Source organism: Artemia sp. Qi Xiang Cuo, chromosome 19 (genome assembly GCF_049724085.1).
Source record: "Artemia sp. Qi Xiang Cuo chromosome 19, ASM4972408v1, whole genome shotgun sequence".
Lineage (NCBI taxonomy): Eukaryota > Metazoa > Arthropoda > Branchiopoda > Anostraca > Artemiidae > Artemia > Artemia sp. Qi Xiang Cuo.
Window position 1 is genome coordinate 54,832,905 of NC_142812.1, and position 12,402 is coordinate 54,845,306.

Here is a 12,402-nt window from a genome sequence, read left to right on the forward strand (position 1 = left end):
ATATATAATAAATAACATAACTCATAACATAAATAATTCCGCCACTTGTATGTTATACAACATAAAGCATGTTTTTGTGCCATACATCATATTTAGTTAGTCAACTGAAGTGCAATACTCACAACCCTTCATACACAGGTATGATGACACAGAAGTGTTTTCACTTAAAAAAGCATGTTTTTGTGCCATACATCATATTTAGTTGGTCAACTGAAGTGCAATACTCACAACCCTTCATACACAGGTATGATGACACAGAAGTGTTTTCACTTAAAAAAGCATGTTTTGTGCCATATATCATATTTAGTTGGTCAACTGAAGTGCCATATTCACAACCACTCACTCAAGTTTACGAGGTGTAAAACTCGAGAGTTCACCGGTTTCTTCGTTGCTTTAGAAACAAATTTGGACTATATATTTGCACATTAGGGTGGGGGGGGTAAAGTATAGCGGGTTTGCAAGAAAAATGTGTTAGGTACAATTATTCTGCATATTATGAAGGAAGAATTGTTTTCTGACTTCAAGCTGTCCAAATACTTTACCCACCTCCCTTATGTGCAAATATAGAACCCAAATTATATATTTCCCATCTATTATGTCTCTTGTCTTTGTCTTGTCTCGTGCTTAAGCTGAAAGAAACTAACAAAGAAACCGGTTTGTTCTCGAGTTTTACACGGCGTAAGCTAGAGTGAGTCGCGTATAATACACAAGTACCAAAATTCCATCCCCCCCCCCCCCTATGGAAAAAAACTCAAATACAATTCTCAAAGTTGGAAAGTCTTATTTTCCACGGTGGGGGGGGTATTTTCCGGCGGGGAGGTAAGAACCGGCCACCAATTCTTACAAACCGAATGAAACAAAAATTTAAACGGTAAGAATTCCAGGCAAAAAGATCAATTCCTTGAATGTATCTTGTTTTCAATCATTAAGTATTAAACATTAATACAGTATGCCTACAACCAAAAATAACAAAGGAAAACTATAAATTAAACTTAAGATTCGGCTTTTAAAACAATTCTTCTTCTCTAGAAGTTCAATTTCAAAACTTTAATTCCAACTTCCAACTGGACGCTTCGTACTTCCGTTAAACCACTTCCAGCATAATTTTTGACTAATCTTCTCAAGATTGTCTTGACAAGATTAGTCAAGAATTATACTTGAAGTGGTTTAATGGAAGTACGAAGCGTTCAGTTGGAAGTTGGAATTAAGGTACGACTGATGTAAATGTGAAAATGTTATAGCATTCGGAACACTACATTCAGGTCGAAATGGTTTAAACTAAATTCAGGAAAATGATACTGTTGTGAACATATGAAGAACTGGTCATACTTAAATTGTATCAGTCTGGTTCTTACGCAAAGTAACAAAGAAGACGAAAATTAACGAACAAGAGAGTAGTTATAAATTATGGTAGGCCTATGTAAAATAATATTTTCTAGGGGCGACACCATGATTGGGTGATTTTCGGGGAAATTTAGGGGATTCGGGGAGAAAAAAAAAATGGGGGAAACACATAGATTTTCGGGAAAATCCCCTAAAATTCGGGGATAGTGGAAGCCCTGAATTTGTTTGCAATTTTGGAAAAGCTGATATGCCTTGGAAGAAGATAACTCTAACTCCAGGCTTCAGCATGCTAAACTCACTTTTATTATCTTGAAATTTTGTATATTCTGTGAATTCTGCACTTAAATAGCACCGGAAGTGACAACTCTGAGCACGTGCGACACATAAGGAAATAGTCCTAAAATAGCACTTTCGTGTCACAGGTGGCAACAGAAGCTTGGCTGTCAACTGCCAAAATTAAAATTGTTTTTCATTTCCTAATGAAATCAAGAAAATTTTCTCGCTTTGGGGGGTTATTCTACAATACCATATTACTTCAAGTGAGGTTGTGGCTGACTTCGCCTGATTATGTCTGATGCTTTCTGTGGCACATCATCATACTTCATCAAGAAAAAGAAGTTCCAAACGGGCAAATGGCCAAGAATTTTTTACAAAATTCATGAACAACGTCTTTTTGTGTCTTCTATTCTTTCTTAAAGAGCCTGGTGTTGTTATGTAAAGAGTTAAGAGGAATTTAGATTTATCAAACTCAGAATTCTGTCGCCTCAGAGCTTTGTTTCCACAGCACGATCAGATCTGATTTAAGAGACACGAATTCTTATAGGCTAACAGGGGTTAGAAACATTTTTCTAAGCTGTGGCAATAACGACTTTTGGTGTTTGTAGGGACGAAAAAATGTGGCCTCTTCTTTCTTGAGCTATCTGGAGATCAGATTCCTTTGGGAGCATTTACCTTGGAGACTTACGAACTAAGGATCTATTTTTAGGCTAGGTGCAGACATATGAGATGAAATAAACACAGATAAAAAAGACAATAGACTTATTGAAGTTACATACTTAGTTGCACAGCAACGGGTCACTTCAATGACAATAACGGTGACAAGAATATAAGAATTTCTTCTGAATCTCTCTAGGTCTGATTTACTAATCGTTTCAAATCTGACTTACGATTAAAATTAAAAAGCACATCTACCCCACTACCAAAACATAGGTCTTTCAGTCCTGCGCCATGAGGACTGCTTGCCATTGGCCCAAGAGGACCAAGGGTGTAAATCTTTCGTCCGATGAATTATTTTAAAGGTTTTCGATGATTCAAGCATTCCCACGGTTTTTTGCCATTTAAACTTCCTTAGAAATATTGGGTATAGCATTTTTTCTGCTACTGATCATCTTAGCGAAATTTAAACGACTAGCGTCGTTGTTTAACTGAAGCTAGAATGCAATTTCTCTTTTTGCAGATTAAGAATTTAAATTCTTGGAAGCAGTATTTGACCTCAATTAGGGGACGTTTAATTTCTGGCCGAATCATCTTTAGAAGGGAAGAATATTGTATTTTAAATAAATGGAATTATACTGACGGTGTACATCACCCTTCTCATCAATTAATGACGCCTTTTCATTATTAACTCCTCATTAGGAGTGCTAAAAAATTTTTTTATTATTTTTCTTATTTTATTCTACATCCCTCTCGAAAATTCATCTACCGGCTAAGAGTCTTCATGGGTCATGGCTACTTACTAAGCTAAAGATTTTTTTTTTAATTTTTACCACGCCTTTTATTTTTTATTTTGATTTCTCTATGACATACTAAATTCTATCTACAATACGTTAAATGAATAACATGATAATATTACACCTAATTCTACTTGTGGTAAATACATGAATGATTTATAACATACAATATTGGGATCATCATTTCACTGATAACATTAAAATGCTTTCAGTATTGGGATTTTTGAGTTTTCCAAGTTATTAGGGAGTATCATATGTAGATTCACATCTAGTCATCACCTTACACCCTTCTGTTTTAAATTATTGTCTTACACTCTTTTTGTCTTGGCGAGAATTTTGAAGCATTTTACGTTATGGTTTCTTTATGGAACAGTTCAAGCCTAGTTGTTTTTACACGACAAGTTTTCCCTAATAGTCAACTGGGAAATGACCGTTAAATATCCTTCTAATAGTCAACTGGGAAGTGATGCTTCCCACTACAGGTGTTGGTGTTTTTCTTCTCAGCATATCATTTTTAGGAGTTTTTGGGACACATAGAGAATGTATTCTCGCGTAAAATTGTTCATTTGTGCCTTTTGAAACGGGTTGTCGTCATACTATAGTGACTCTCTTAACATATTGTCTTTAAATTCAACTTCAAACATCTTCAAATATTATTTAACTTCAAATATCATTAAATATCGTTTATCTTGTACTGCTCGATGGTGTTCTCAGAATTAAACTTCAAATTGTCTTTAACTTCAGCTTCAAATATCTTCAAATGTCTTTAAGTACCATTTAACCTCAAATATCGTTAAATATCGTTTATCTTGTATTGATCGATGTGGTTCTCAGCATTTATGTGATTATATAATTCGTTAAAGCACTTGATACTGAGGTTCAAATATAGTGTTACCTGATACGTAATATGGTTCATGGTCGAAGAAACGACGATCGAAGGTAACTGTTGTTTTCGTAGACGATGCTGGGATTAAAAATTGCCTGGAGTCTATTTTGAGTACTCTTCGTTGGTTGAGATACGATGAAAATAGATGCTATTGGGTCGTATCTGTACTGGGCAGCTAAATGTAATGCTCAATAACCAATGTGTCCATTTACTCCCTGTAATAAAAATAACGAAGCGGAATCACGCGTTCTTTAAAGTAAACGTTCATAGCTCATATAATCTACGTGTTGATTGGGTACATTAATTTCTAAGCTATGAGACGGAATTTAATAAATACACTGATATTAGTATTCTCAACGAAAATCTAAAAATTTAAAATAGAGATGTCTTCAAATTTGTTTTGAGAACGGAAACATCGATAAGGGCTTATATAATTCTTCGATACTTATTAAATAAACATAATTTACCATACATTATTAAGTTTGAGGTCTAATTTTACAACTTATTTCATGCCTGCATTTTTCACGCAAGTCCGTGCTGTATAAGAAACGCATGTTGCAGCGTCATAGCCACACAGTTTTACGTGAATGATACTACAATGAGGGAACAAGACATAACAAGGACGAATGGAGACCTCGATACCCATTCGTTTTCCGATGTCCTCCCTATTTCTTGGCTTAGACGTTCTCATTGGGTTCCAGGTTTAACCTCAGCTGAAATGCAGTGGTGTTCTTCTTTATTTCCCCGTGTTCTTCTCTTGGATTTTCCGTGATTACAAGTCAACATTGGTGCCTCATATTCGCCTTTCGAATAAGGTAATTAGATGCAGGGTTCCAAGCTTGCCCGCGTAGATTCCAGTTGATGCTTGGCAAAAAATATAAGTGTAATGAAGAACTGACATCAATATCTTTTTAGAAGGCTACTGTTTGAGCAAATCCTTCGGAACTAAATAAATAAATATTATATTAAAGTCTTATTAGAATCCCTTAAGCGAAAAACACCTTCACATTAATAGGGAATTCCTTGTGGGTTTTACTTAGTCGCCATTGGACATACACAGGGTTTCAATTTATGTATCTTAACCGATCAAATGGTTTTAAAATTTTACATATTATAATTGGAATATAATTCCACATTCGCCAAGAAAATATTTCGTATAATTAGACGCTTCTGTACTGATAATTTCTTTTTTTTTTATAATATCCATCTTGATTAGGACATGGGTCGATTTTTCATAGAAAATCCGAGGGAGACCTGAGTCAGTGTAGGTAAGATATAACGTGACTGACTTGCGAAAATATGTCACAAAAATTAGAGCACAAGATATGTTATAGATAAACCAATGAAATTAAAGAACATTTTTGTCACAGAACTATAGAACAGTGATCTCTCTGTTATTGTATACGTCATAGATATAAACTAATGAAATTAAATTTTTCGCCAAGGAGCTAAAGACATTAATGTCTGTTTCTCTTTGGAAGTAATGTTTAACACAGAGCTGTAGGACAGCATACGTCATAGATATAATATAATGAAATTAAAAAGCTTTTGTGTGTGTTTTTTTCCTCGGAGCTATAAGAAAGTAAACTCTGTTTCTCTTTCAAAGCATTCTGATCCAAAAAACAAAAACTTAGCTCACTTATGTTTCTATTCAACCTTTAAGTATTGCTTTGACTGGCCCTGATTGGCATAAAAATACTAATTTCTTACACTTGAAGTACTGAAAAATATCCCTTCCCACGGTCGTGTACAAAAAATTACAAAAAATCATTGGCCTTGGTTTCCGCCCCGGGCGTCCCCAAAGACTTGGTCCAAAACCACTTGTCGGTCTCAGTCGACCACGAGCTTCCTACCGTTAGTTATTTTCTGTTCCCATCTTTCTCTCAGATCACCAATGTTTTGAGATAATTTGTATTATTATTTTTTTTTCATTAATGTTGACTTGGTTAACTTTAAATGCATACTGTTGAACTTATTATGGTGTTAAATTTATTATCTTTTGAAATTTGTCTTTACATTAGTTAGAGATATTTCCATCTGTCAGGTTTTTTAACCGTTCTACCTGACTGTGTCGTTATATTCTACTCTGTGTCTGGTGGTTTTTTATTTTTCAGTTTTTATAAAGAAATAAGGTCAAACTTATTTCATTGTTTTTTTAAAAATTCTTTCCCTTTTAATTTCGTTCGTAATAAGCCTAGTGTGTGAGTCTAGAGCCTAGTGTGTGAGTCTAGAGCCTAGTGTGAGTCTAGAGACTAGTGTGTGAGTCTAGAGCCTAGTGTGTGAGTCTAGAGCCTAGTGTGTGAGTCTAGAGACGATTGTGTGAGTCTAGAGCCTAGTGTGTGAGTCTAGAGCCTAGGGTGTGAGTCTGAAGCCTAGTGTGTGAGTCTGAAGCCTAGTGTGTGAGTCTAGAGCCTAGTGTGTGAGTCTAGAGCCGAGTGTATGAGTCTAGAGCGTAGTGTGTGAGTCTAGAGCCTAGTGTGAGAGTCTAGAGCCTAGTGTGTGTCTAGAGAATAGTGTGAGTCTAGAGCCTAGTGTGTGAGTCTAGAGCCTAGTGTGTGAGTCTAGAGCCTAGTGTGTGTCTAGAGCCTAGTGTGTGAGTCTAGATCCTTGTGGGTGAGTCTAGAGCCGAGTGTGTGAGTCTAGAGCCGAGTGTGTGAGCCTAGAGCCTAGTGGGTGTGTCTAGAGGCGAGTGTGTGAGTCTAGAGCCGATTGTGTGAGTCTAGAGCCTAGTGTGTGAGTCTAAACCCTAGTGTGTGAGTCTATAGGCTAGTTTGTGAGTCTTGAGCCTAGTGTGTGAGTCTAGAGCCTAGTGTGTGAGTCTAGAGCCTAGTGTGTGAGTCTAGAGCCTAGTGGGTGAGTCTAGAGCCTAGTGTGTGAGTCTAGAACCTAGTGTGTGAGTCTAGAGCCTAGCGTGTGAGTCTAGAGCCTAGTGTGCGAGTCTAGAGCCTAGTGTGTGAGTCTAGAGCCTAGTGTGTGAGTCTAGAGCCTAGTGTGTGAGTCTACAGCCTAGTGTGTGAGTCTAGAGCATAGTGTGTGAGTCTAGAGCCTAGTGTGTGAGTAGAGAGAACAGTGTGTGAGTATAGAGCCTAGTGTTAGTGTAAAGAGCATTGTGTGTGCCTAGAGCCTAGTGTGCGAGTCTAGAACTTAGGGGGTGAGTCTAAAGCCCAGTGTGGGAGTCTAGAGCCTAGTGTGTGAGTCTTGAGCCTAGTGTGTGAGTCTAGAGCCTAGTGTGTGAGTCTAGAGCCTAGTGTGTGTGTCTCGAACCTAGTGTGTGAATGTAGAGCCTAGTGGGTGGGTCTATATCCTAGTGTGTGTGTATAGATCCTAGTGTGTGAGTATATAGAATAGTGTGTGAGTGTAGAGCCTAGTGTGTGAGTCTAGAGCCTAGTGTGTGAGTTTAGAGCCCTGTGTGTGTGTATAGAGCCTAGTGTTTGAGTCTAGAGCCGATTGGGTGTCTAGAGCCTAGTGTGTAAGTGTAGAGCCTAGTGTGTGAGTGTAGAGCCTAGTGTGTGAGTCTAGAACCTAGTGTGTGAGTCTAGAACCTAGCGTGTGAGTATAGAGCCTAGTGTGTGAGTCTAGAGCCTAGTGTGTGAGTCTAGAACCTAGTGTGTTAGTCTAGAGCCTAGTGTGTGAGTCTAGAGCCTAGTGTGTCAGTCTAGAGCCTAGTGTGAGAGTCTAGAGACTAGTGTGTGAGTCTAGAGCCTAGTGTGTGAGTCTAGAGCCTAGTGTGTGAGTCTAGAGCCTAGTGTGTGAGTCTAGAGCATAGTGTGTGAGTCTAGAGCCTAGTGTGAGAGTATAGAGACGAGTGTGAGTCTAGAGACAAGTGTGTGAGTCTAGAGCCTCGTGTGAGTGTCTAGAGCCTAGTGTGTGAGTCTAGATATTTTTGTGTGAGTCTTGAGCCTAGTGTGTGAGTCTAGAGCCTAGTGTGTGAATCTACAGCCTGGTGTGTGAGTATAGAGCCTAGTGTGTGAATATAAAGCCTAGAGCCTAGTGTGCGAGTCTAGAGCCTAGTATGCGAGTCTAGAGCCTAGTGTGTGAGTCTAGAGCCTAGTTTGTGAGTATAGAGCCTAGTGTGTGTGTATAGAGCCTAGTGTGTGAGTCTAGAGCCTAGTGTGTGAGTCTATAGCCTAGTGTGTGAGTCTAAAGCCTAGTGTGTGAATCTAGAGCCTAGTGTGTGAGTCTATAGCCCAGTGTGTGAGTCTAGAGCCTAGTGTTTGAGTCTAGAGCCTAGTGTGTGTCTAGAGCCTAGTGTGTGAGTCTAGAGCCTAGTGTGTGTCTAGAGCCTAGTGTGTGAGTCTAGAACCTAGTGTGTGAGTCTAGAACCTAGTGTGTGAGTCTAGAGCCTAGTGTGTGTCTAGAGCCTAGTGTGTGAGTCTAGAGCCTAGTGTGTGAGTCTAGAGCCTAGTGTGGGAGTCTAGAGCCTAGTGTGTGAGTCTAGAGCCCAGTGTGTGAGTCTAGAGCCTAGTGTCTGAGTCTAGAGCCGAGTGTCTGAGTCTAGAGCCTAGTGTGTGAGTCTAGAGCCTAGTGTGTGAGTCTAGAGCCTAGTGTGTGAATCTAGAGCCTAGTGTGTGTCTAGAGCCTAGTGTGTGAGTCTAGAGCCTAGTGTGTGTCTAGAGCCTAGTGTGTGCGTCTAGAGCCTAGTGGGTGAGTCTAGAGACTAGTGTGTGAGTCTAGAGCCTAGTGTGTGAGTCTAGAGCCTAGTGTGTGAGTAGAGCCTAGTGTGTGACTCTAGAGCCTAGTGTGTGAGTCTAAAGCCTAGTGTGTGAGTCTAAAGCCTAGTGTGTGAGTCTAGAGCCTAGTATGTGAGTCTAGAGCCTAGTGTGTGGGTCTAGAGCCCAGTGTGTGTGTCTAGAGCCTAGTGTGTGAGTAAAGCCTAGTGTGTGAGTCTAGAGCCTGGTGTGTGAGTCTAGAGCCTAGTGTGTGAGTAGACACGAGTGTGTGTCTATAGACACGTGTGTGAGTCTATAGCCTCGTGTGTGAGTCTCTAGACTTGTGTGTGAGTCTAGAGCCTAGGGTGTGAGTCTAGAGCCTAGTGTGTGAGTCTAGAGCCCAGTGTGTGAGTCTAGAGCCTAGTGTGTGAGTATAGCCTAGTGTGTGAGTCTAGAGCCTTGTGTGTGAGTCTAGAGCCTTGTGTGTGAGTAGAGCCGAGTGTGTGTCTATAGACTAGTGTGTGAGTCTAGAGCCTAGTGTGTGAGTCTAGAGACTAGTGTTTGAGTCTAGAGCCTAGTGTGTGTGTCTAGAGCCTAGTTTGTGAGTATAGAGCCTAGTATGTGAGTAGAGCCTAGTGTGTGAGTCTAGAGCCTGGTGTGAGTCTAGAGCCTAGTGAGCCTAGTGTGTGAGTCTAGAGCCTAGTGTGTGAGTCTAGAGCATAGTGTGTGAGTCTAGAGCCTAGTGTGTGAGTCAAGAGCCTAGTGTGTGTCTAGAGCCTAGTGTGTGAGTCTAGAGCCGTGTGTGTGTGTCTAGAGCCTAGTGTATGAGTCGAGAGCCTTGTGTGTGAGTCTAGAGCCTTGTGTGTGAGTCTAGAGCCTAGTATGAGTCTAGAGCCAGTGTGTGAGTCTAGAGCTTAGTGTGAGTCTAGAGCCTAGTGTGTGAGTCTAGAGCCTAGTGTGTGAGTCTAGAGCCTAGTGTGTGTCTAGAGCCTAGTGTGTGTCTAGAGCCTAGTGTGTGATTCTAGATCCTAGTGTGTGAGTCTAGATCCTAGTGTGTGAGTCTAGAGCCTTGTGTGTGAGTCTAGAGCCTAGTGTGAGTCTAGAGCCTAGTGTGTGAGTCTAGAGACAAGTGTGTGAGTCTAGAGACGAGTGTGTGAGTCTAGAGCCTGGTGTGTGAGTCTAGAGCCGAGTGTGTGAGTCTAGAGCCTAGTGTGTGAGTCTATAGCCTAGTGTGTGAGTCTCTAGCCTAGTGTGTGAATCTAAAGCCGCGTGTGTGAGCATAAAGCCTAGTGTTTGTGTCTAGAGCCTAGTGTGTGAGTCTAGAGCCTAGTGTGTGTGTCTAGAGCCTAGTGTGTGAGTCTAGAGCCTAGTGTGTGTCTAGAGCCTAGTTTGTGATTCTAGAGCCTAGTGTGTGAGTCTAGAGCCTAGTGTGTGAGTCTAGAGACTAGTGTGTGAGTGTAGAGCCTAGTGTGTGAGTTTAGAGCCTAGTGTGTGAGTCTAGAGCCTAGTGTGTGAGTCTAGAGCCGAGTTGTGTTAGTCTAGAGCCTATTTGTGTGAGTATAGAGCATTGTGTGTGAGTCTAGAGACTAGTGTGTGAGTCGAGAGCCTAGTGTGTGAGTCTAGAGCCTAGTGTGTGAGTCTAGAGCCTAGTGTGTGAGTCTAGAGCATAGTGTGTGTCTAGAGCCTAGTGTGCGAGTCTAGAGCCTAGTGTGTGAGTCTCGAGCCTAGTGTGTGAGTCTCGAGCCTAGTGTGTGAGTCTAGAGCCTAGTGTGTGAGTCTAGAGCCTAGTGTGTGAGTCTAGAGACTAGTGTGTGAGTCTAGAGCCTAGTGTGTGAGTCTAGAGCCTAGTGTATGAGTCTAGAGCCTAGTGTGTGAGTCTAGAGCCTAGTGTGTGAGTCTAGAGCCTAGTGTGAGTCTAGAGACTAGTGTGTGAGTCTAGAGCGTCGTGTGTGAGTCTAGAGCCTAGTGTGTGAGTCTAGAGCCTAGTGTGTGAGTCTATAGACTAGTGTGTGAGTCTAGAGCCTAGTGTGTGAGTCTAGAGCCTAGTGTGTGAGTCTAGAGCCTAGTGTGTGAGTCTAGAGCCTAGTGTGTGAGTCTAGAGCCGAGTGTGTGAGTATAGAGCCTAGTGTGTGAGTCTAGAGACTAGTGTGAGAGTCTAGAGCCCAGTGTGTGAGTCTAGAGCCTAGTGTGTGAGTCTCGAGCCTACTGTGTGAGTCTCAAGCCTAGTGTGTGAGTATAGAGCCTAGTTTGTGAGTCTAGAGCCTAGTGTGTGAGTCTAGAGCCTAGTGTGTGAGTCTAGAGCCTAGTTTGTGAGTCTAGAGCCTAGTATGTGAGTCTAGAGCCGAGTGTGTGAGTCTAGAGACTAGTGTGTGAGTCTAGAGCCTAGTGTGTGAGTCTAGAGCCTAGTGTGTGAGTCTAGAGCCTAGTGTAGTGAGTCTAGAGCCTAGTGTGTTTGTATCGAGCCTAGTGTGTGAGTATAGTGAATAGTGTGTGAGCATAGCTCCTCTTGTGTTTGAAGAGTGCCGAGTGTGTGAGAATCGAGCACAGATTATGAGACTCGTGACGAGTGGGTGACACGAGAATAGTGTGTGAAACTAGAGCATAGATTGAGTATATAGAGACTCGTGTGTGTGTCTATAGCCTATTGTGAGATTCGAGAGCGTAGTGTGTGAGTCGCGATAATAGTGTGTGAGTATATATAATAGTGTGTGAATCGATATAATAGTGTGAGTCTATAGCCTAGTGTGATACTAGAGACTCGAGGGAGAGTCTCTTTCCTAGTGTGTGTGTATAGAGCCGTGTTGTGTGAGTATATATACAAGTTGTATGTGTCTAGATCATAGTTGTGCGAGACTAAATAGAAGTGTGTGATTCTCGAGCCTAGTGTGTAAGTCTAGGGCAGAGTGTGTGAATAAAAATCAGAGTGTGAGAGTATAAAGCATAGTGTGAATATATAGACAAGTGGGTGAGTATAGAGCCTAGTGTGTGAGTCTAGAGCCTAGTGTGTGAGTCTATAGACTAGTGTCTGTGTCTAGAGCCGAGTTTGTGAGTCTAGAGACTAGTGTGTGTGTATATAGCCGAGTGTGTGAGTCTAGAACCTAGTGTGAGTCTAGAGCCTAGTGTGTGAGTCTAGAGCCGAGTGTGTGAGTCTAGAGCCTAGTGTGAGTCTAGAGTCAGTGAGTGAGTCTAGAGCCTAGTGTGTGAGTCTAGAGCCTAGTGTGTGAGTCTAGAGCCTAGTGTGAGTCTAGAGCCTAGTGTGTGAGTCTAGAGCTTAGTGTGTGAGTCTAGAGCCTAGTGTGTGAGTATAGAGCCTAGTGTGTGAGTCTAGAGCCTAATGTGTGAGTCTAGAGCCTAGTGTGTGAGTCGAAATCCTAGTGTGTGAGTCTAGAGCCTAGTGTGTGAGTCTAGAGACTAGTGTGTGAGTCTAGAGCCTAGTGTGTGAGTCTAGAGCCTAGTGTGTGAGTCTAGAGCCTAGTGTGTGAGTCTAGAGCCTAGTGTGTGAATCTAGAGCCTAGTGTGTGAGTCTAGATCCCAGTGTGTGAGTTTAGATCCTAGTGTGTGAGTATAGAGCATAGTGTGTGAGTCTAGAGCCTAGTGTGTGAGTCTAGAGCCTAGTGTGTGAGTCTAGAGACTAGTGTGTGAGTCTAGAGACTAGTGTGTGACTCTAGAGCCTAGTGTGTGAGTCTAGAGCCTGGTGTGTGAGTCTAGAGCCTAGTGTGTGTCTAGAGCCTAGTGTGTGAGTCTAGAGCCTAGTGTGTGAGTCTAAAGCCTAGTGTGTGAATCTAGAGCCTAG